This window comes from Balaenoptera physalus (genome assembly GCF_965194825.1).
Source record: "Balaenoptera physalus genome assembly, chromosome: 2".
NCBI lineage: Eukaryota > Metazoa > Chordata > Mammalia > Artiodactyla > Balaenopteridae > Balaenoptera > Balaenoptera physalus.
Genome location: NC_138883.1, coordinates 40,350,591 through 40,373,312, shown reverse-complemented (window position 1 = coordinate 40,373,312; position 22,722 = coordinate 40,350,591). Strand labels below are relative to the sequence as shown.

General features: G+C 43.0%; 1 long non-coding RNA gene and 1 pseudogene across 3 annotated transcripts in view; one reads left to right on the top strand and one right to left on the bottom strand.

The window, feature by feature from the left end:
- Positions 1–22,722, top strand: part of LOC309655390 — a 92,370-nt gene that overhangs the window by 41,181 nt on the left and 28,467 nt on the right. The gene's annotated exons all lie outside the window — the stretch shown is intronic.
- The window catches only part of LOC309655336 (putative E3 ubiquitin-protein ligase TRIML2 pseudogene), a 396,542-nt pseudogene continuing 387,696 nt past the window's right edge, over positions 13,877–22,722 (bottom strand). The window contains exon 2 of the transcript XR_014268824.1: positions 13,877–21,113. The product of XR_014268824.1 is annotated as a putative E3 ubiquitin-protein ligase TRIML2 pseudogene (transcript). The remainder of the gene's footprint in view (positions 21,114–22,722) is intronic.

Here is a 22,722-nt window from a genome sequence, read left to right as displayed (position 1 = left end):
GGAATTTAAAATACGACACAAATGAACATATCTCCGAAACAGAAACAGATTCACAGACGTAGAGAACAGACTTGTGGTTGCCAAGGGGAAGTGGGGGTGAGGGAGGGATGGACTGGGAGTTTGGGATTAGCAATGCAAACTATTATATGTAGGATGGATAAACAACAAGGTCCTACTCTATAGCACAAAGAAGTATATTCAATATCCTGTGATAAACCATAATGGAAAAGAATATGAAAAAGAATGTATATATACGTATAACTGAATCACTTTGCTATACAGCAGAAATTAACACAACATTGTAAGTCAACTATACTTCAGTAAAATAAATTTTTAACAATGTTGTCATTATATGCATCAGTTCTATGTCTTACAGCTTTATTACCCTACTAGTTGTATTACTTGATGTTACTCAGATGAGTCATTACCATTACCCGTCATCAAATAAAAAATAGAAACATAGGAAAGGAACATTTGAGTTGCTATCATTTCCTCTAATGGTAATAATTTAGAAATTTTTGCCATATTTTTCAACTTTGTAGCAAAGCAGCATTATAAATTACATTTGTCATTGTAGTTTGAAGCTCACAGAAAAATGCCTTATGAGAGATGAGGTAGAGATGTCAGAGCTGCTTTATCATAATATTGAGAAAGAACTCAGAAGGCTCAGGGAGGAGACAATGTTAGAATAGATTTATTATAAGACTCGAGAATCTGCCACTCGACTATGTTCCCTGGGAGGACTCGGAGTATACTCTTCTCACTAAGGGTAGAAGGATCGCATTGGGGGGTGGGCATCCGTGTTTTTGAGCTTGTGGTAAATGGTGGTACATGCTCCCATGGTCCTAGAGAACCCTTGGAAAGGCGTAGTCCTGGGACCCCAGCATCCCCCTTTCTCCCAAACCAAATCACTCCAACAGCAAGCCCCAGCTTCCCCTGGCATGTATGCCACCCCAAAATGGTTATGGCAGTGGCAGGGCTCCTGATTATCCTGCCTAAGGATACCTCCTCTGTCAGGTGGCAGAGTCCTGCTAGGAGGTGCACACCCAAAAGGGAAACTTTTGATCACCCCAGACAGAGATATAGCTAGTGGACAAAACAGGAGGAAAAAAACACAATATTCAAAGTTTATTAGATTGGGTAAAGGAATAGGAAGCCCCAAAGCATCCCTCCTGCCAGTTAGGAAGAACAGGGCATCTGAGGATTAAAGAGATTTCTCAAGAAATACAATAGGAAATGAGGGTGGGGTTACAAACAGTAAACAGAAGGAAACACTGTGACAGTGAAAAATTAGGTAAGATTTGCAAGAGCCAACACTGAGGAAACCAAGAGATAGAATCATGGCACAGAACAAAAAAGGCAAAGAAGAGCTTGGTTAGAAGGACCAACTCCACACAGAAGATACAATAAGAAAAGACACGAGAGGAAATTATTCCAATGGTGCAGGCAACCCGCTTGCCTGGAAAATTCGTAAGGAAAGGGTAGATATATTAACATCATCAACACAGGAGGCAAAAACAAAGTTAGGTAGCAATAAGGAATGTGATGGCATGAGTCAGAGGGAAAGAAAGGGATTATAATTAAAAAGGAAAATTAAGCAGGCAAAGATACAGAATTTAAATTCTTATTTTTATTTATTCCTGTTCCCACATTTTATTGTACTTCCCTGGCAGACATCCCACACTCTGGTAAGTCTGGGGGAAGGGGAGGGGTTGGCAGAAAAATGTTGCTTTGGGGATTTGAATCTTATTACTTGGTGCTGTTAGTGTTTGGCAGACATTTATAAAAATTACATGCTGTAGTGGCAGGTCATTTTTTTTAAAAAATGAATCTTGAGCTTCAAATTTAGGACAAAGGTGAGGGTTTAAAAGAAATAAAGGGAAATAAGACGAAGGCAAAGGGAAGGTGGGATGCCGGGGGCAGGGGGTGGGGGCGGCAGTTGGCTTGGAGGGAGCTGGAAAACCTGCCAGTGACCAGGAAGAGAGGAACCCAGCTGCCAGATCCCTGATGGACAAGAGACATTTACTTCCTGGAACTTGTCTTTTTGGCTGCTTACTTCTGTAGGGATTTTCCCTTGAATTAACACTAGTAGCCACAAGCTTAGACAAAATCATTGGAATTGGGTTTGGAGGTTAGATACCGTCATGATTAGCTCTGCTTTTCACGTTTTTATGATTATTTTTCATCTCTCTCTTTGTTTGCTCTCATCTTCTGCTCAGGAAAATTTTAGCACATCTCACTTCCCTCATGTGGGTCCCCTCTCCCCCCATCCTCTTCTGTCCTTTGCTCCTCACCTTCTTTGTGAGAAGACCAGAGGCATATTAGGGCGACACCTGTCTGAGGTCTGGGATCTGACCTCCGGCATTGCTCCTACATTGATTCTGTCTCCTGGGATGGGATCTGATGTCCCACTGAGAACCTCACGGCCGGGACCACAGCTGCCTGTGCAGCAGCTTCTCAGCTTCTTGCTTCTCAGGAGGGCGGCATCCTTCCTCCGAGCCAAGCACTCCAGACTTGCCTTCCTTTTCCTTCTTGCTGCAGCTTTGTAGGGCCATTTTCTAAAAACGTTCACCAGAGGGGAGAAGGAATGTTTGCTTACAGGTGCCTATTTCCCCGAGTGACTTTTGTTAAAAGGCCGCCTGGGAGAATATTTACAATCTAAACGGTCCACAGAGATTGCCTCACCGTGTGGTATCCTCTTTAGCTAAGAGCTCTCTGGGGTCCGGGTCGGGGAGGTAGAGGCAGGCCACACAGGGCTCCCTCCCCAGCACCGCCTAGCCTGGCCCCTGTCTCCACAGACTGCCTTGCCGCCTCTGAAAAGCAGATTCTGTAAAGTGATATTTTCCCCTCTTCTAATCTCAGAAAAGTTGTCAGACTGGTTCTGAGCCTCGCCATAGGCACTGTTCTTTGCTACAAAATTTGCTGCGTGGTGCTGGGTTTAATCACGAAACTAGTGTATTTAGGACCACTGAAAAAGATTTTCACAGGGAAATGTCTTTGAAAGGCGTCTCGGTTGCTCAGCGTCTTGCTTCAGTTCTGTTCTCCTTATTAGCTTGTGTGCATTTTTTGATATTTCTTCAGCGTGGTACAGACCAGAGAAGCATTTTCCTCGGTATCATCCTTGTGTATATCTCTCTTAACTATGTTTTTGGGACTCAGGCAGCATTTTACTTCAAAATTCCCTCATACACATGGACTTGGAGAGATACAGACTAGACTCATATTTCCTGTATTAAAATCCTTGCACAAAAACACTGTTCTTTCTGGTTTATCAAACAAGCTAATGTGTCTCCCGAGAATTTTGAGTTCAGACATGAAAAACTCTGTGAACCTTTTTGTGTGTGAATCATTTGAGCTTTGGACGGGTTTCCTCATGGGGAGATATGATTGCATAAAATATTCTACTTCTACCTAAAATGTTTCAGGAGATGATCTTTCAGCAAAGACTGTTAGTTTTACAATGGATAAGCAGCGTTTGAGAAAATAAACTCTGCATGAACAAAAAGCTTTCAGCTTCTTGCATACATTCTGTCTTCTCACAAGACCAAAGAGCTCTCATGAGTTCATGAAATTTGAACCTCAAAGATTCAACTAACTGATCTATTCCTGTTTCTACATTTTATTCCCAGTGGCCATTTTCACACCCATCCCATTTAGGAGACCTGGAAAACTCGGGAGATATTTTCGGCCTGTCAGGACACAATTTTTTTTTTCTTTAACTTTTAAAAAAGAGCCATTGACTCTCTTTTTTTTTTTTTTTTTAAACTTTGCACCAACCAGTCCAACTCTTCATCTTGTTGAATCACCCCAGGGGACTTAAGCTCTGAAACCCAATTCCCCTTAAGCAAAGATATTTCATAGGCTTTTAGAAGTGGAAAGGATCCGAGAATCGTTAGTCTCACCCATTTCAACAGTTTCAACACAGGAGAGGATCCAGGGAGAGGGAGAAGGAATCCCACAATATCGGGGAAACTTTACACAGAAAGAAAAGATTGTCGCAACCTTCGGATTCCGTATACCTTCCACCGTGGAGCTCCATAAAATGGCCTACATCACAGGGACAAGAAAGAGTGGGGTGGTGAGGGTTAAAGATTTCATTTTCAGTTTGGGTTGAAAATGAAGCAACAGTATTTCCCTACAACCCATTTCTTTAGCTTTCAGACAGTCTAGAGTGTCTTGCCTCTGAGGCCACATCTGAGATGAGCTGAGCATGATTTCCACTGCCTGCGGCCTACAACTTCATCTCTGGCTCCTACCATTTGGCCCAATTTCAGCTTCTCTCCAATTCCTGCCCTCCTCCCCTGCCTCCTGGGAAGACTCTGTTGCCTGATCTTTATCGCTCTTTTCCCACACTCCATTATACGGAGTGGCATCAGCCTCTGAATTTATTTATTAGGACTCAGGTCTACAATACACAACCCCACGCTTCCTGTCTGACACGGCACCTTTGCAGCAGAGCGCATAAGAGACCATGCTTGTCATAAACAGTCGTAGAAAGTCAGCACCCAAGAGGAAGGGCCAGAGGCTTGCAAAAGAGCCAACCCTCTGGAGGCCCCTCGGAGCCAAACTGGTTTTTCAGAACTTCACACTCACAATCCCACAGTCCAGACGGGCAGCCACAAACCTTGTGGGGGAGTGCATTTGCAAGAGACAACCTTATACCCACATGTCTGGCCTTCACTTGGGACACTAGCTCTATTTTTAAAAAATTAGCATTTTGCCTAATAAGCTTAACCTTTGTCATTGATGTTCCCATTCAATACGTTTAAGCGTGCTACAGACTTGGATTGTGTATTTAAAAAAAAACAAAACAGGTAATACATTTACATTGTGCATAACTCAAAATGATATTAAAAATATATGCATTGAGAAGTCTCACTCCCACCTCTGACCCTGTGTACCCATCCCCACCCCCTGTGTGTAACCACTTGTATTAGTCTTTTACATATCCTTTATTTTCACTTTTCCACCTGTTTTTTAAATAAGACTTTTATTTCAGAATAGCTTTAGATTTATAGAAACATTGCAAAGATAATACAAAAAGTTTTTGTATTCTCTTCACCCAATTTCCTCTATTGGTATTATCTTACAGTACCATGGTATATTTGTCACAGCTAAGAAATGAGCATTGTATGTAACTATGAACTAAATCCTACACTATTCATCTTTCACTAGTTTTTTCACTAATGTCCTTTTTCTGGTCCAGGATCCCATCCAGGATGCTGCACTAGTCATCATGTCTTTTTTGGCTCCTTTTGGCTATGACATGTTCACAAATTTTACTTGTTTATTTTTAATTAAATATTTTTTATTGGGTAAAGTTGACATGTAACATTGTGTAAGCTTAGGGTGTAGAGCATGGTGTTGCTCTGATATATTTATATATTGTAATATGGTTGCCATTGTAATGATATTTATCACATTACATACTTGTAGTACAGTATTATTATCTATATTCCATATACCGCATGTTAGATCTCTATGGCTTATTTAGTACTTGTTATGAGTTTGTACCATTAAACACCATCAATCTTATCCCTGTGCCCCACCTCCCCTGGTAACCACCATTTTACACTGTTTGTTTGTTTACAGGTTTGACTTTTTTAGGTTCCACATACAAGTGACATCATACAGTACTTGTGTTTCTGTCTGACTTATCTTGCTTAGCATAATGTGCTCAAGGTTCATCCATTTTGTTACAAATGATAAGATTTCCTTCTTTCTCATGGCTGAATAATATTCCATTGTGTGTATATACTACATCTTTCTTATCCATTCATCCATTGATGAGCATTTGAGTTGGTTCCATATCTTGGCTATTGTGAATAATGCTGCGATAAACATGGAAGTGTATGTATCTCCTGTTTTCATTTCCTTTGGGTATATACCCAGAAGTGGAATTACTGGATCACATGGTAGCTCTATTTTTAATTTTTTGAGGAACCTCCCTATCGTTTTCCACAGTGGTTGGACTAATTTATATTCCCACCAACAGTGTGTAAGTCCCCTTTCACTATAGCCTCGCCAGCCCCTGTTGTGTCTTGTTTTCTTGATGATAGCCATTCTAACAGTGGTGAGGCAACATCTCATTGTGGTTTTTAGTTGCATTTCCCTAGATTTTTCTTGTATTTGATGACTTTGACAGTTTTGAGGAGTGTGCTGGGTTGTGTATTTTGTAGAACATCTCTCAGTTGGAGTTTGTCTGATTTTATTCTCATGATTAGGCTGAGAGGAAGACCACAGAGCTGTACTGCTATTCTCATCACATCATATCAGCAGGTACATGCTGTCAACATGACATTACTGTTGAGGTTGACCTTGATCACCTGGCTGGGGTGATGTTTGCCAGGTTTCTCCACTGGGAATTTACTTTCCACCTCCTCCCTCCTTTTCGTACTCAGCTCTTTGGAAGCAAGTCCCTAAGTGCAGCCTGCAGTGTGGGGTGGGTAGTACAGTGTTCCTTAGTCTGTGTTTGGTGTAAATTGTCAGGGCCCTTGGGAGCGCCAAACCTCGTGCTAAGGCTGTTCCTCCAGTGGAGGCTCCAAAGTCAGACTTTCTCAGCAGAATCTCACCTCCTGACAGGCTCACGCATTCTCAGAGGCAGCTCATACACTTACCAGATTGCCAGGCTTTCACTCTATCATTTTAATCATGCTTTTATAGCGACCCCTCTGCCTCAAGATCCGCTTTTACTAGGGTGAATCCCACAGCACTCTGGCGCTAGGGGAATGCTCTCTGCATTAAATTTCAGTGGATTTGCACTGGATTTTGGTTTGATCTGAGTCCTGAAAAAGAATGTGTGGCTCACAGGACAGTCAGTGTTTGGGCGGGTTGATGCACACGGGCTTGTAATGGCATGTGTGTTTTGTAGTCCTAGCTCTGGAACTTCCTGTTGGGAAATAAAACTCTTTGAACTTATTTCTGTTTTACCACTGCCTCCCACACTGTGGGCTTGGGAAGTTCATTCTCCCGGGACCTCAGAATTGCCACCTGCCAAGTGGAGAGGGCAACATGAGGCCCCAGCAGAGCATCTTGCTAAACACTTCGTAACCGGGATTGCACGGACCAAAGATGGGCAGCTCTTGGTGTCAGAGGTGATGGGCTACGAAGACATTGGAGCACAGAAGTCCTCCTCTGTCCCCTGGGAAGGGTTCACAGGGCAAGGTGCCTGGGGTTGTGATAGCGCTTATGAGCTCTCCGAGGTTCTGGGGGAGACAGCTCTGCTTGCGCATGAGCAAGTATTGTCTGCCCTGTTACTGCAGCAGTAACATGGAAACTCCTCTTTTTTCAGAGAGTTTATAAAAATGAACAAGGCAAAAGCAAAACAACATACTCCGGTGGAAATGTGTATTCTCGAAAAATATAAATATAATCACAGGAATGGGAGTGTTTTTATTGTTTATACTTATTGTTTTTTGGTTGTGCTGCAGGGCTTGAGGGATCTTACTTCCCCAACCAGGAACTGAACCCGGGGCCATGGCAGTGAAAGCGCTGAGTCCTAACCACCAGACTGCTAGGGAACTCCCAGGCGTGGGAATGATTTTAAGGAGAAGCAAATTGCCTGCATCAACCGATGTGGCTTATAGAACTGACTGACAAAACGAAAATCATCTACCAAATCCTTTAAGACCCTGCTAAAGACTCACCCCTGTTCCAGCACAGTCTTAACTGTAGGTGAATTACACCGTGTCAGATTCTCAGTACTCACTAGTTCTTTCAACCAACAAGCATTTATTGGCCTCTGCTCTAAGCCAGGCACTGTATTAGTTATTCAACCTAAAAAGAATGAAAAATATTGTTCTAAGTGTCAGCACTGCCTTCGTGACTCATTAAAATCTTTTAAATACATTTGTCCAGGACCAAAATATACATCTTCAAGCCAAAGATTATATTATTTCTTGGCCACACCCTTCATCAAATCATCTTTTCTCTTCCACAATCTACCCTGGCCCCAAAGAGAGTTAGGAGAGGAAGGTATCTGCAGGATGTTGTGGGTCAATTAAATAGAAAGGATGTGACAACTCGATGTGGGGTTGTGATGTTTCAATTGGTTTATGCCCGGCTGGGGTGACAGATTTGTATGGGGCAATTGTGTCATACTCCTCTTGCTTTCCTTAATCACAAAAATGTGCCAGAAAACTGGATGTTGTGGATAGACTGTGGAATTACGTGGTTCCCACAAAGCATGGTGTTTGGCAGTGATTGGCAGACGATGGTTGTCGCTGATGCTTCTGAGTTCTCTGAAGTTCTCTCTTGTGAGGCAAACAGCTGAGCTTTTGGTCATTCCTGATAAAGGCCTAAATAATATACCCAGGGCTTGTCTTGTCCTGTATGCGGAGTGAGCCGTTGACTGATAAGGAGAGAAGTCCCCTACCCAAGAATATTCTATCAGCCTCCACCCCAGCACTTCCTACTACCATCATCCCCTCCCACCAACAAATCTTTCTCACATACCCTTGGCTGCCACCACTAGTCTTTTAACAGTGAACTATACATTCATTGAGATGGGTAATGCTTTGGTCCATCATTAGCCATTAGCAAACTAAATGTGTTTATTGGATTAATTTAGCCCCCTCTGCAAGGCCCAGATAGATTAAGGGGACAAATGATTTTTTTTTTGATGACAGAGAAGAAAAATCTAGAACAACAACAACAGAATCTAGATTGATTGGCAGCATGGAACACTGGCTAATTATGTGGCTCTAAGAGTCTGACTTCTGCCCTTGTGTTATGATCTTCCAGTTTCATAACTTCTTACTGCTTCAGTTTCTCCATTTGTACAAGAGGAATGATAATAATAAGAGATTCTTATTCAGACGTGATGGGGCACAGAAGTCCTCCTCTGTCCCCTGGGAAGGGTTCACAGGGCGAGATGCCTGGGGGTGTGATAGCGCTTATGAGCTCTCCGAGGTTCTGGGGGAGACAGCTCTGCCTGCGCATGAGCAGGTATCGTCTGCCTTGTAAGACTGCAGTTGTGAGGATTAAATGAGAACAGTTTTAGAGGAGTGCATGGGAATGCCTGGCAAACAGCAAGTGCTTAATAAATATTACATCTTGCAGAGGGACTTGAGCAACCAGCTGTTAGCATGAGGGCCCTGGGAACCCTGGGAATGTGCAGGGGAAGAAGAAACATCCCAGAGTAAAACATATTCCAAAAATAAGACTCACATTCATTTTGCTAGGAACTGGTTTCTATCCCCAAGTGCGGATCTCATAAACTCTTCTTCTCAACGCTCCCTCCAATACCTTCCAAGATTCCATCCACAATCAACAAAGGGATTATCAGCTCCAATTTCTGGGGAGAGTATCGTTTTACCCTTAAACCAGAAGAAGGGGGACTCCCTGCATTTTCTGCCTCAGGGGTCAAGTGTCGTCAAGTTTTCCATTCATTTGATAGGGATCATGCCCGCACCCGGTTGCTGCAGTAGCTTAGGTGACAAGTACAATAATTCGGTAATTTGACTGTTGAACCTTCAGGAGACAAGAATTGCTTGAGTCCAGCACAGGCACAAGGACAGAAACAAGGTCAAAAGTTGAAGCTTAGAAGACAGAGAGAAAAGCAATCTTTTCAAGTCTAGACAGCATATTAACAGAAGGGCTTAATATGTTGCTCTGTTTATAGGAGCTTTTTGCTGACAGCAGTGAACCTGAGCCCTTTTTTCTCCCCATTCTGCAAGTTCCCTTCTGCTGTGTCGTTATAGCCACCTTTTCCCGTGAGCCCGTGGAGGACTGGCAATCAGAAGCTATGGCTGGGGTCTGCAGGGCAGGGGGGAACAGGAAGGGGAAAAACAACTGGAGGGTTGATATTTTGGGGGCTGAAGGTGAATTCATCACATCAGTCTACTAGCAGCTCACAGCTATATTTTAGTCCTCCCATGATTTTTTTCTAGAAATGTTATAATAGTAAATGAGAGAATAGGCAGGTCATCAAACATTTTCTATATGCATTTTTATTTTCCTAAGGAAGGCAATTTGGGAAAGATACGTTCTTTCATTTTTAATCATTTTTTTAAATTATAAAAATGACTTTGGTTAGAGTATTGGGCAGTAGCTGATGGGAATATAAATTCATTTCAACTTTCTGGAAAGCATTTTGGCAGTATATAATAAAAAGTCATCAAAAAGGGCATATCCTTGACACAGAAATTCCATTGCTAGGATTTTATACTATGGGAATAGTAGTATAAATATTTATATGAGAGAATGTTCCTCACAGAATTATTTAGAATAGCCCCCCAAATGGAAATTATCTAAACACTCTGAAACAGGGGATGGGTTAAATAGAATATAATGTGAATGCCAAACAGCCACTCAAAACCTTCCTTAGAGAAGTATTTAATAGCAGTGAGACATGAGGCAGTGCTTCACATCACAGGCTTCAGAGGCCTTGAATTTGAGCTGCTATATGAGGGTAGTGATATCAACCTCACAGGGGTATTGGAAGGACAACCGAGATAAAGAAGATAAAAATGAGATCAATGTATGATGACAATGTCATTGTTGGGTAAAAGAGCAGATTTCAAAACAGAATGGCCAGTAAAGTCACAATGTATCATTCATTTAAATATTTTATATATATATATATGCACGGCTTTAATACGTTCATGTCTTGAATATGTATATATATATATATAGTACATTATATGTGCATATATGTATGTATGTATATGATATGCCTAGAAAAAAGACTGGAAGGATATACACAAAATGTTAAAAGTAACTAGCTCTGGGTAGTGGAATTACAGGTGGATTTAACTTTTTTATTTTTCTGTATTCTTCGAAGTTTTAAATCCTGAATTTATATGGCTTTTGTCATCAGGAAATTTCATACCACCAGGAGTAAAATCCACCATTTAACTCTGATATTAAAAATGTTAAATCCCTTCTCTATGAAGAACAAGAATCTGCAAGGGGCAGGGTGTGGGGAGTAAAGTGCACCGTACAACGAAGCTCTATAACCTGGAGAGAGACCGCAGGAAAGACTTGACCTCTCAGGAGGCATCCAGTTATTGGAACAAAGTTCCGCTGTAGTCAGAGACCAGAGCTGTGGAATCTGCCTGCCATTGTTCACCTGAGGCACCTGAATGGGTGAGCAGGTTTCTCATAATTTGTGTATTGGGCTCTGGTTACATAAGCCACTAGCTGTTTGTGTAAACGGCTCTTTTACCCTGGTCTGAATTGGACAGAGTCTGTTTGATAGAGCAGCTTATATAACCGAAATCTGAGACTGAAGGAAGGATTTGGCCCGGACTGTTGATTGCATGGGAGGGTGGGTTGGAGAGGAAGCTTCCAGAGCAAGAGGCCCTTATTTTGAGGCAGTGAATTAGAGCAAATTGTTCCCCGCACTTCACCTAACCACATTAACACAGTGGGATCTAGCCCATCGATAGAAATGAGTTCTATTCCTTCTTCCGGGGAGGGAACAGGGCTATTTCTCTCCAAGGATCAAACAAGGTTAAGACATGCATGCATGGAGGCCAGTGGGAATGCCACGTTTAATAGTCGTTCCACGGCCTGTGTCCCATTGACATTCCAACCCCCTTCTGTTTTTTAAAGCTCAAAAACATTTTCTTAACGGTTTTTTTGGGGTGGGATTTTATTTTTGCAAGAGTGGGTGTGTTTGTTGCCTTTTTTTCTTCTTTGAAAACTAGTTCAATTTTTTTCTTTTTCCCTTCCTGAATTTTAATGGGCCTGAAAGTTGGAGTCTGCCAGAATTTGAACATTCAGAAAAGAAAGGTACAAGATCTTCCTCTCTCGAAAGCCAGCCTAGCGTGCATTTTTCAGGCCTTTCTCCCACACCCACTCAGCTTAAACCACGGAGGCTGCGTGGTGCTGGCCAAGGACTCCACTGCAAGCGCATATGCTTCCTGTTTTGTCTTTCACCTCATCTGGACCCTGGGGTAGACTCAATTCTCATCTTTGAGGCTCTGTTATTTCAGTCTTTGGTCTCAATGTCACTCAATCAGGAAAATGCTAATTCCTCAGCAGGGAGAGGAAAGTCATAACTCTCTTCTTAGCTTTATATTAAATCCCCCAGAATCCCCCAAACAAGTAGCCCGACCCTCTTACCTCTATTTTTCCATCTGTAAAGGGAAGAACTGTGAAGTGTGTTTAAGTCCTCATACCAGCAATCCCTGAAAGCCATTTGGGCGCAATTTAGGTTGTGCCTCATTATCTCAAAAGGTGTAGAGAAAGTATCAGATCATCTAAACGGCATTCATCTTAATCAATACATGTAAGTCAAATGTGTATCGATCCATATTTAGAACAGAAGTGTATACTTAAAGGCGCAGAGTAGATGTATGTAAACTCTGACCACCCCCGTACACTCAGTGATTGCCAGTGGGATCCCCTCTTACCTCCTAGTTACGTCTCTGTCCCTGCTTCCACCAAAAGGACTCCCTTTTTATTCAGAACCCCACCTCCATGAAGAACTTGTCCAAATTTCACACCAGAGGGACGACAGTCTTTTAGGATAGTTCTTACAGCAGTATAATCACTAACATGATTAATCCTGCCGAGGAGAGTTGCTAATTTTTATTCTAGGATGTCCTCTATTGTAAGATCCACCACCAATTTATTAATAGCTTTAAGGGGAGGAAGGAAAAAACTACTACATGAATTGTATACAGTAACAGGGAGATACATCTCAAGTTCAGGGGAGGAAAATGCACAAGACATTGAGAGATCTGCAAAGAGGGCATTTGTTTACTGTGGTTAAAAAGGAGTGTAGACTCGAGGGAATTGCCTGGATAAGATCCCTGCAACCACAGTTGGCTGTGTGACCTTGGGCAAGTGACAACCTCTCTGTGTCTCAGTTTCTTTGATCATAAAATGGGGATACTAGTGCCAGTCACACAGAGTTATTGCAAGGATTGAAGGATTTAATGCGTGTAAAGTGCTTAGAACAGTACTTGGTAACCAATCAACAAATACTAGGGTAATTGTTAATCCAGATGAATCTTTATTTTTCTTGTTCCAAACAAATCTGATGAAATATAGAGAACTTCTCCCCAGAAAAAAATACAAAACCTGTGCAGACACACAAAATTTATATACAAGCTCGGGGGTTTTCAAGGCTCTGGGAAGTCCACTCATATTCCTCATCCACTTGGTGGAATCTAGAGGGATCCACCTGGGGCAGCACGAGACTGGGCTTTGGAGTCAGGCCGACTTGGGTTTTAAGCCTGACCCAGCCGCTGACTAGCTGTGTGGCCACGGGCAAGTTCTGTGACCTCTTTACATCATATCTCCTCACTTATAAAATGGACGTAACAACAGTACCTGCTCTGCGGACTTAGCCCATGGATAGAAATGGATTCTACACGATAAACTGTGGTGACGCTGGCGGGGGCAGGAGGCGGGGAACAAAGAAATCATGCCGTTTTCTGGGAATGGGGATTGTCCCTTTGCTCCCAGTCTATTTCCAGACACTTCCCCTTTTACAAAAGAGCTGGGAATGGGCAATCTGGTACCACAATTCTGGAAAATGTTCCCTAAAATATGAATTATGGGAAGAGTAACAACAACAGCAACAAAAATTAAATAGTGAAGTGACATGTTTCCAAATATTTAAGAAATTGTTACTTTGCTAAAAGAGCCTAAATAAATATTCCTAAAGTGATAGTGAAATCTGGTAGGAAGATCCCAGAACTTGCTCCCAGGAGCTGCTTTTTAATCCCTCCCCAGCCTTAGAGACCATGAATGGTGATATCCCTGCTCAAACTCTCCCCTCGCCCCTGACATCAGTTTTGAACACCAGGAGCCTGGTGCATTTTAAGACTTTTCTAAATGTCCTTAGGATCCAGCTTTCAGCTGGTAATGTTTATCCACATACCACATATGTTTGTTTTTTTAAAAAAAGGACATAAGGAAATACACTGAAATGTTAATAGTAGACATATAGATTATTTTAATTTTCTTCTCTACATTTTCTTCACTTTTGATAATTTGTTTTGTAATAAGTATGCATCATTTAAATAATTAATTCAACAATTAGACATTTGTCTATATGAAAGGTACTCCGCTAGGTGTTGAGAATACAGCATCCATTATCTCCTGGTGTCTACAGTCTAGAAGGGAATAAGACATTAAATAAGTAATTACACTAATAATTCATTGTTTCCAATGGCAATAGGCCCAGTAGTGAAGTCTAGGGCACTATGAAATCAAGAGGGACTTGACCTAAGCTAGGGTCTGGGAAGGCTTCCCTGAATAAATAATATTAAAACTGAAATCTGAAGGGGGGAGGGGAGTAGGAAAGAAAGAGGAGAATATTCCAGGTGTAGAGATTAGCATGTGCCAAGACCCTGAGGCTTGGTGAGTTCAAGAAGCTAAAAGGAGGCCAGAGTGGTTACAGCTTTGGGGAAGGAAGAAATTCAGCTAAGGCAAGGGCAGCAACAAGCATGGCCTCAGAGATCATGTGAATGGTCTTTGCATTTGATTTTAAGAGGAAATAGAAAGCCAGGGTTTTAAGCAGAATAGTAACAAATAGCTATTTCCATTTTGGAAATTTTCTTTTAGAAAGAAAAATAACAGCAAAAGTATTTCAAATCAATTGTTATCTATAGTTTAGGAGTTCTTGGATGCAGATTTTTTTAAGGCCAATTCAATAGACTCACCCTATATATGAAAATATTGGATAAAAGTGTTTTTACCCAATATTGAAACATTAGCTTCCTTTTTACAGGGAGCCTGGGACAGTGACAGGAGCTCAACACTGCAGCCCGGGTCCCCTGTCAGTCCAAGGCCATGGGGCATGCCTGGCGCAATAGCAGCAGATGGTGGAAGCCGGGCAGCAAAGGACCCTTCTTCCCACCACCCTGGGGAGTTGAGGCAGGAGGCAGCCCGTGAGCATTCCGTCAAGAAACCTCCATGTGCCATGGAAATGCAAAACGATGCAATTCCCAGACCGGCTGTGGTCAAAACACAGCTGGATAAATGACAGCATCTAGAACCTGACAAATTGTGAGAGTGTTTTTCTGCTCAGGAGTGCAGTGCTGGGTCACTGCCATGCCAATTAACTGCAGTTGGAGTTCAGGGGATGATCGCAGGGACCTCCAAAAATGTACATCCGGAAACGCTGTCTTAGTGATGTGAACACACCAACTTGGAGTCACCATTTGTTGCGATGCTTTTGAGTTTATTTAAAATAATTTTTTAAACCACAGTGTTCTATCATCTCAGGAAATCACGATATTGGAAGTAATTCACCACTTGGTCGCTGAATAACAGATGAGATGCTTCCAGCCAATCCTCCTCTCCAGGGTTCCTAAATCAGCTGGGCATGTCCTGACCTCCAGGTTATTTGAAGGGCAGGGGAAGCTGCCAAAACCCACCCTCGCTTCTGGAGGAACTCAAAGCTTTAGTGGGTTCTGGAGCCGCGGTAACCGGCATCTGGTAGTCAACCTTTTCCTGTAATGAGGAGGTATAAATATTCACATCAGGAACTGGGACTTTTGTAGGCCCTGAACTGGTCTTCCAACCTGTTACCTATTATGCTGCACAGTTTATATACCCCCGAATACAACAAGAAGAAACTTGTGAGTGTTCTATAAAGCCTGCCACTGACATCAGGGTGGGTCTTCGAGGCTTATGGTTATCCTAATAAAAGCAAGGAATGTGTAACAGGCTGTAGCCAGCAGACCACCAACCACTTTATTGTTGAAGCACAAAAGAAAACCTCTGGTAAACCTACTGTACCTGCCTCGCAGCGTGTGGCTGTTTCTTAACCCTTGAAGACTCTGTTATACGCCCAACTTCAGACGACATCTGTATGTTTCTGGTTTCCCTCCCTATGACGAGTCTGCTAAGTTACACGCTTAGACAAGACATACCTATTGATGGAGCGGTTATGAATTACAGATTGGAGGTTACAAATCAATTCAGGATTTTTAAAATATAAATTCAAACCAGATCTCTGAAGCCAGCTTTTTCTCAGACAGCATAAGCACATGGGCAGCCAGGCGGCCCTATGATAGGTGTGAAGGAGGTCTTCTATGACCCCAGACTCCTTTCTTGATCTCTTCCTTTTTCCATGGCTACCCTCATGCTCAGGAACTCAATGTCCTATCCCTACCAAAGTGCAAACACAGGAAAGGAACTGTATCAGCAGGGGAATAGCAGGAAACTCTCAAAAGAGTTATTAACGGAGGAGAATGAAATGAAGTTGCTATTTAGCCAAGCAGAGGCTGGTAAAGGGCATCGGTGAGAGGCTGGGGGAGCACTCAGGGACTCTTACCGACAGGGAGCTACTCCCACCCCAAAACCAAGGGGCCAGGGGTGGTGGAGCCCTTATGAGAATCTGGCAGGAGCTTCAGCAACAGAATCTGGTGGGGCTGCCTACAGCAGCCAGCCTCCTGGGGGCACAGAATAGGCCATGGAAGGGCAGAGAATCCATCTGGAGGGGCAAAAGAAATCCAGATCCAGCACAGGATCTGACATCAGATTATGCAGTCTATTACCTTGCTCAGATTCTTTAGCACCCCAAACCTAATAAGTATGAAAGACAAGTTAGCGGTCGTGTGGGTACCTTATTTTTAATCCTTGTCCTAAAGGGTTTTCCAGCATCAGTGAGCAGATATGGAAGGGGGGAAAGAAGGAGCTGCCTCTGTTTCCAAAATCACACCCAGTAGTGGCCTCTGATCTTGAGGATGCTCAGGGATGAGGGGGGGCTTCCAGAGGAGACCGGATACGCCTGGTGCACTAGGTCTTCCACCCTCCCAAAGCACTGTCATCCACTGGACAAGTATGGGATGCACTACAATATATTTGCCTTGAAAAGAATTCTCCCATTAAGCTTATGTAGGAGTCATGAAGCCAAGCCCCTCATCTCCATCCTGCACTTTTTACCAAGCCTACTCAATAACTTTCCTCCTTCTATCTTGCTCCCTCCAAGCCACAGTCCTCCACGTAATCATCAAAATATTCTATCTTAAAAAAAAAATCCCCTGGACTTCCCTGGTGGTCCAGTGGTGAAGACTCCGCGCTTCCAGTGCTTCCACTGCAGGGGCCGCGTGTTCGATCCCTGATTGGGGAACTAAGATCCCGCGTGCTGCGTGGTGTGGCCAAAAAAAAAAAAAGAAAAAAAAACTGCTTGAAATCCTGCCATGACTCCGCATTACCTACAGTGTAGACTGCAAACCCCATGGTGGACTCCCAGGTACTTCCGTAGCCTCATCTCTTTTCAAGTCTCCTCCTTGCCCTTCAGGTACCAGCCACGTCAGTACTTTTGCTCATGTCATCCAAGATGCGTGAGCTCCTTTTCTGGGTCTTCTGCCCCTATCGACTACCTGCCTGACTCCTACTGGTTGTTTTGAGAAGCGTCTCAGGAGTAAGACCTCTAGGCTGAGATGCAAAGACGCTATCACCCTGACCACCCTCCAACACAGCACTCCCACATCACACTGAAATGTCCCAGCTCGCCACTGGCCCTGGGAGCACCGTAAGGGCAGACACTGTGTGCTATTCACGAATTCATCCTCCTAATGCAGCATCCAGCAAGAGCTGCCATTAGAAACTATTTGATGAACTAAACTAAATGATGACTTGCCAGAAAGAAAGTGCTCCTCCAAAGCAAAGTTCCCTGGGCGTTAGATTTTTTTTTAAGTACTATAGGAGTACAACCTGTATAGGTATTTAATTACTGTTGCTAGATCTCTCTCTATATTCCACGTATACCTCAGACCCTTAAGAATTGATTTAAATGAAAAATCAAACAATTTTGAAAGCCGATTGATTAAAGAACGTTTTGGTGGAATAATTGGAAAGAATAGAAAAATAAACCATAGAACATCTGACTTAGGGAGGCTTTAAAATACCCTCTAGTAGAAGAAGTAAAGTGACACAGTTACCTGAAGACGATAGTAGAGATCATTTGGAAGCGCCAGCCTTGATAGGCTGACCTCCATGTTCCCATGGGTCTTATTCTTTCTATAATTCTAAAGTGGCTTTAAAATACAGGTAATCAACTGCTCAGGGGAGACATAGTCACTTAGTGTCTATCGCTTCACAATTGTGTAGCTACAGGATTACCTCGTGTAGATTGGGGTCTCTTTCTAAGAAATGGGAACGCTAAATGAAGTGGGTCAAACATGTCTCACTTCTCACAAGCTATAGCCTCTGGCAACATTATTTACCCTCTGAAATCAATATACTGTAGATACCTTTATCTTCCTGGTGTTCTCTAGGGCTCCTGGAATGGTGGGTTGGACCATATCTAGACTGCAGCTTCATCCATTCAACTGGAGATCACCCACTGGAGTTACTGGAAAATGTCCATTTTTACATTCAGCGTGTTATCTCAACCATCAAAATAATCTGGAGTTGGTTTATTTTTTGGAAAACTCTTTGCTGCAAACCAAAAAACTGTCAGTCATGAAAAGGATGTTCATGATAGAGAGACCTCAGCAGTGCAAACAAAGCAAAGATATTGGCTGGCATCATACAGCCTGTAGAAGGCGCAATGGAGGGCTGGAGTTTGTTGGCAAATGGCTCTCAATCTACAGAACAGCTCACCAACACCGAAACCATTGGCACCGTCTGGGGGTCTAAACAAGGAAAGTCCATGGGGTCAAAAAGAGCAAGGACGTACCTCAGAAATTCCAGCTCCTTTTGACAAGTATCCAGTGCTGGGACTCAAAATTGACACCAAATTATTCATTAAAGGCCCCCTACACACACCACCACCACCACCCTTGCAACACAATACTTTCTTCCCCGCCCCCTTGAATGTGAAGTTGAAACTAATTGAATTCAGCGGCAATGGGAAGCCCCAGCATTACAAAGCAGTGTATTTCATCGTACACGGTTTAGTCTAATTCTGGATAAACCGCTCATAAACCACCTCTCCCCACTTTTGTCTCCGGCTGAAGAGGCATCAGTGGTGCCCGCAGCCTCCTCTGCACAGCTGCTTCTCCTCTGACACTTGCTGCTCAGACACAGGGCCCTTCTCCAGAAGTTGATGGTAGAATCAGGGAGCAGAGGCGACAGTCATCCACCCAAACGCAAACTCCAAATATGAGAAAGCATCTGTTGTGCAATTTTTTTTTTCAAGTGCTAAAAATCTTTTATTGGATTACTTTGTAAAATAATTTATATAAAGTCATGCTTGTAACATTCTTGCCTCTTGTGGTCTTAGATTTCACACCAAAGAAGATTGAGGGCTAAGAGTACCATTACAAGAAGAAGCATGAGGGAGGCAGATGCTCAGAGAGTCTGAATTCATGCCTCCATTTGAGACACAAAGAGAAAATATAGGCCTGAGAGCTCCTTGGAAGGCGAGATAAGAGAAATTATAGATGAGGGATCTCTCTGTCACATCATAGAAGGATATCTGCCCATACTCATAGTCCGGGAAAACTCCAACTTTGTGCATTTGCTCTCTCAAGGAAACCCTTTTTAAAGGGGGAAAGGCCCAGAAAGTATAATCAGTTCCCATCATGGATCCTGTGAATAAGACCTTATCTCCGGAAGCACTTCTGCTGGCAGAGCTTCTGTGTACGCCCAGCTGCCACTGTGCTGCCTTTTCCACATCCACCTCCCAGTTCTGCCACCCTGAGGTGAAGAAGCTCTCCACGCCCAACATGGTGGCACTGAAGTCAAATCTCTCTGGGTGACCGGGTACATCCTGCTGCACATTTCTGAGTCTCACACTTCTCAGATGCTCAGATAAGACCAGACAAGGATAAGCTGTTTTAGGGTCCAAAGTTATAGGTCTTTGCAGCACTTTTAGCATTTTGCTCATTCCTGTTATTTGGCATAAACTCAGGTCTGTGATTCAGGGGGGCTCTAGACACTGAAGCAGTAGTGACTCACTCCTTTCCAAAGAATATCTTGCATTCTGGAGCAACGCTGAGGCAGATTGCCCACATTTCTTCTCTAGCTCTGCAGTGATTTTTGGAGGCTGTAGATCTGTTCAGAGAGCCTGACTTCACTCTCCCTCAGTTTATTCATGTTCTCTCTCCACAGACAGTTCAGTCTCTGTAGTATTTCCTGGAACTTCTCCTTTAGCTTTGTGGCAAACTCCATCAGTTGGTTCTGACTGGCTTCTCTCAAGTTCAGGTTGAATCCGCAACCTTGCAGGCTCTGGAAGTTCACTTTGTTTTCTTCGATCATCAACCGGAACCTTATCCTATATTCAGACTCAATCATCACTTTAAAATTCTGCTCTTCTTCCTGCATCATCACCATTCTTTCTTGCTCATCAGCCAATATGCTTTTAGCTACTTCAAGTTTCTCCTTCAGTGTGTTCAATATCTCCTGGAATAACTTCCTATAATTCTCAGCAGCCTCTTGTACTCCATACACCACCTGATTCTTGTGCTCCTGGGACTTGAAGTACTTGTCACAAAGCGTGATTTGGTCATCATGGCAGAACAGCTGTGGTGGCTCCAGATGTATCTCACAGCAGGCATCTTCTGGGATTTCTTGCTCTAACTGGGAGCGGAGCCTTTTGGACATGCTGGCAGGCGGCCCTAGTTGAAGATTGGGCTGTTTCTGTTGTGGAATACACCTCCCCGTACTCTGAAAAGGAAAAGAGTGGCGGTGTTCTGGGGCAGACACACTTGTTAACCTCTGTCCGCAGTAAAGCATCAGCAGGTCAGCGCATCCTGGACTCCTCAAATGCAGCAAATCTTCGGCAGCCACGTGCTGAGCTCTCGGCAGTCAACATAGTTGGCCAGGACCCGCCTCTTGGAATGGTTTCTTCTCTTTGCAATCAAGATCATGTAAATGACATCCCTCCTACGTTACTTGTCTGTTTCCCCGCATTCTTTTTTGACTGGGAATCCTCTTGAACCTCTAAGTTTTGGGGTGCTTCCAGGGTCAGTTCTGGTCCCTTACCTTATGCTAGTCTCCCTAGGTAATCACATTGACTTCCCTGTTGTGTAATTTTGAAGGTAGGATGTTGACACAACAATTGTGAAGACCATGAGGAAAAGGTATTGAGGTTATCATTTCATCCAGTAATTGCTATACTTGGTGTTTACCCAAATGAGTTGAAAACTTATGTCCACACAAAACTCTGTACATAGATGTTTATAGCAGGTTTATTCATAATTGCCAGAACTTGGAAGCAATCAAGATGCCCTTCAGTAAGTGAACGTTTAAGTAAACTGTAGCACATCCGGACAATGGAATATTATTGAGTGCTAAAAGGAAATGAGCCCTCAAGCCATGAAAAGACATGGAGGAAACTTAAATGCATATTTCTAAGTGAAAGAAGCCAGCCTGAAAAAATTATATACTATAGGATTCCAACTATATGACATTCTGGAAAAGGCAAAACTATGGAGACAGTAAATAGATCAGTGATTGTCAGGGGATACTGAGGCAGGAGGGGTGAATAAGTGGAGCACAGAAGATTTTTAGGACAGTGAAACTATTTTGTAAGATACTACAATGTTGGGTATATGACATTATACATTTGTCAAAACCCGTAGAATGTACAACACAAAGAGTGAGCCCTAATGCAAACTACGGACTCTGGGTGATAATGACATATCAGTGTAGGCTCATCGGCTGTAATAAACGTACCCTCTTCTGTGGGATGTTGATAGTGGGGAAAGGCATGCAAGTGTGGACAGGGGGTATCTGGAAACTCTCCATACTTTCCACTCAAGTTTGCTACGATCCTAACACTGCTCTAAAAATTAAGGTGTATTTCTTTTAAGTCTAGCACACTAAAAAGAAAAAGATACAGAGGAAGCAGAGTAAAAGTGAGTCTTTTAAACATTTGATTTAAATATCAGTGTTTGGTTACTGAGAGGTGTAATCACAAGGGATGCTTTATTTTCGACATGTCCTTATTGATGCAGCCCCATCCTCAACAGACCACTTTCCTCAGTATTAGAACCCCACTCGTGCCTTCCCCAGTATCAGAACCTAGCCATGTCAAGCTGTTTCCTGCTTGGTCTGCCCATGTGGCCTCGGGAGAAGGCCCTGAAGTGGGGAGGTAGGAAGACCATGGCTTCCCCAGCGCCCGTTTCACAAGCACCCACAGACTCAGGATCTGATCTGAATGGCCTGTGTGAACTTGCCCTGAATTCCTGCAGGAGGAAGCTGCTGCAGCTAAAGACTAACTTCCACCCGAGACTGGATAATCACTACGGATTAGACAGTCATTGCTCTATTAGGTGTGAGTGATCACTGAGGCCAGTCTAAACCCCGAGGAAGTATCTGGCTGAGAATGGCCTGGACGAATGGAAGTACACGCAGCTCCACTCCCCTTTCCCTACTTACCAGCCTGATAATGACACACAGAAAAGAGACACAGCATATACTCAGATTTAACAGCAAGAGTGAGCTAAGGCTAATCGTTTTGTGATAAGAGCTGACTAATTTATTTCTTTGAGACGTTCGAAGTACAGACTTGAAACCTACTGTTCATACACAGAGTCATTATTAAAGCGTCCATTTCCCCAACATTGCAATCCCACCTCCAAAACCACAGATTCTTTTCTCCTCAATCTCTCAGGCCTGGTGTATTTGATATTTCTTCATTCTGCTGCCTGGAATAAAGGTCCTGGTAACAAACAGTGCAGACAAGCAAGGATGCCTTTTAAGAGTATGGTGGACAATAGTGACCCCTGCTGGACGAATGAGGACAAACTAGCACAGCACAGGACTAACACAGGAAAACAGAAGAAAAATATTTTAAAGTGGTGCTTTTGGAGGAGGAGAAGAAAATGTTTTGCTTAATACTCTTTTTAAACTTTATTGGAT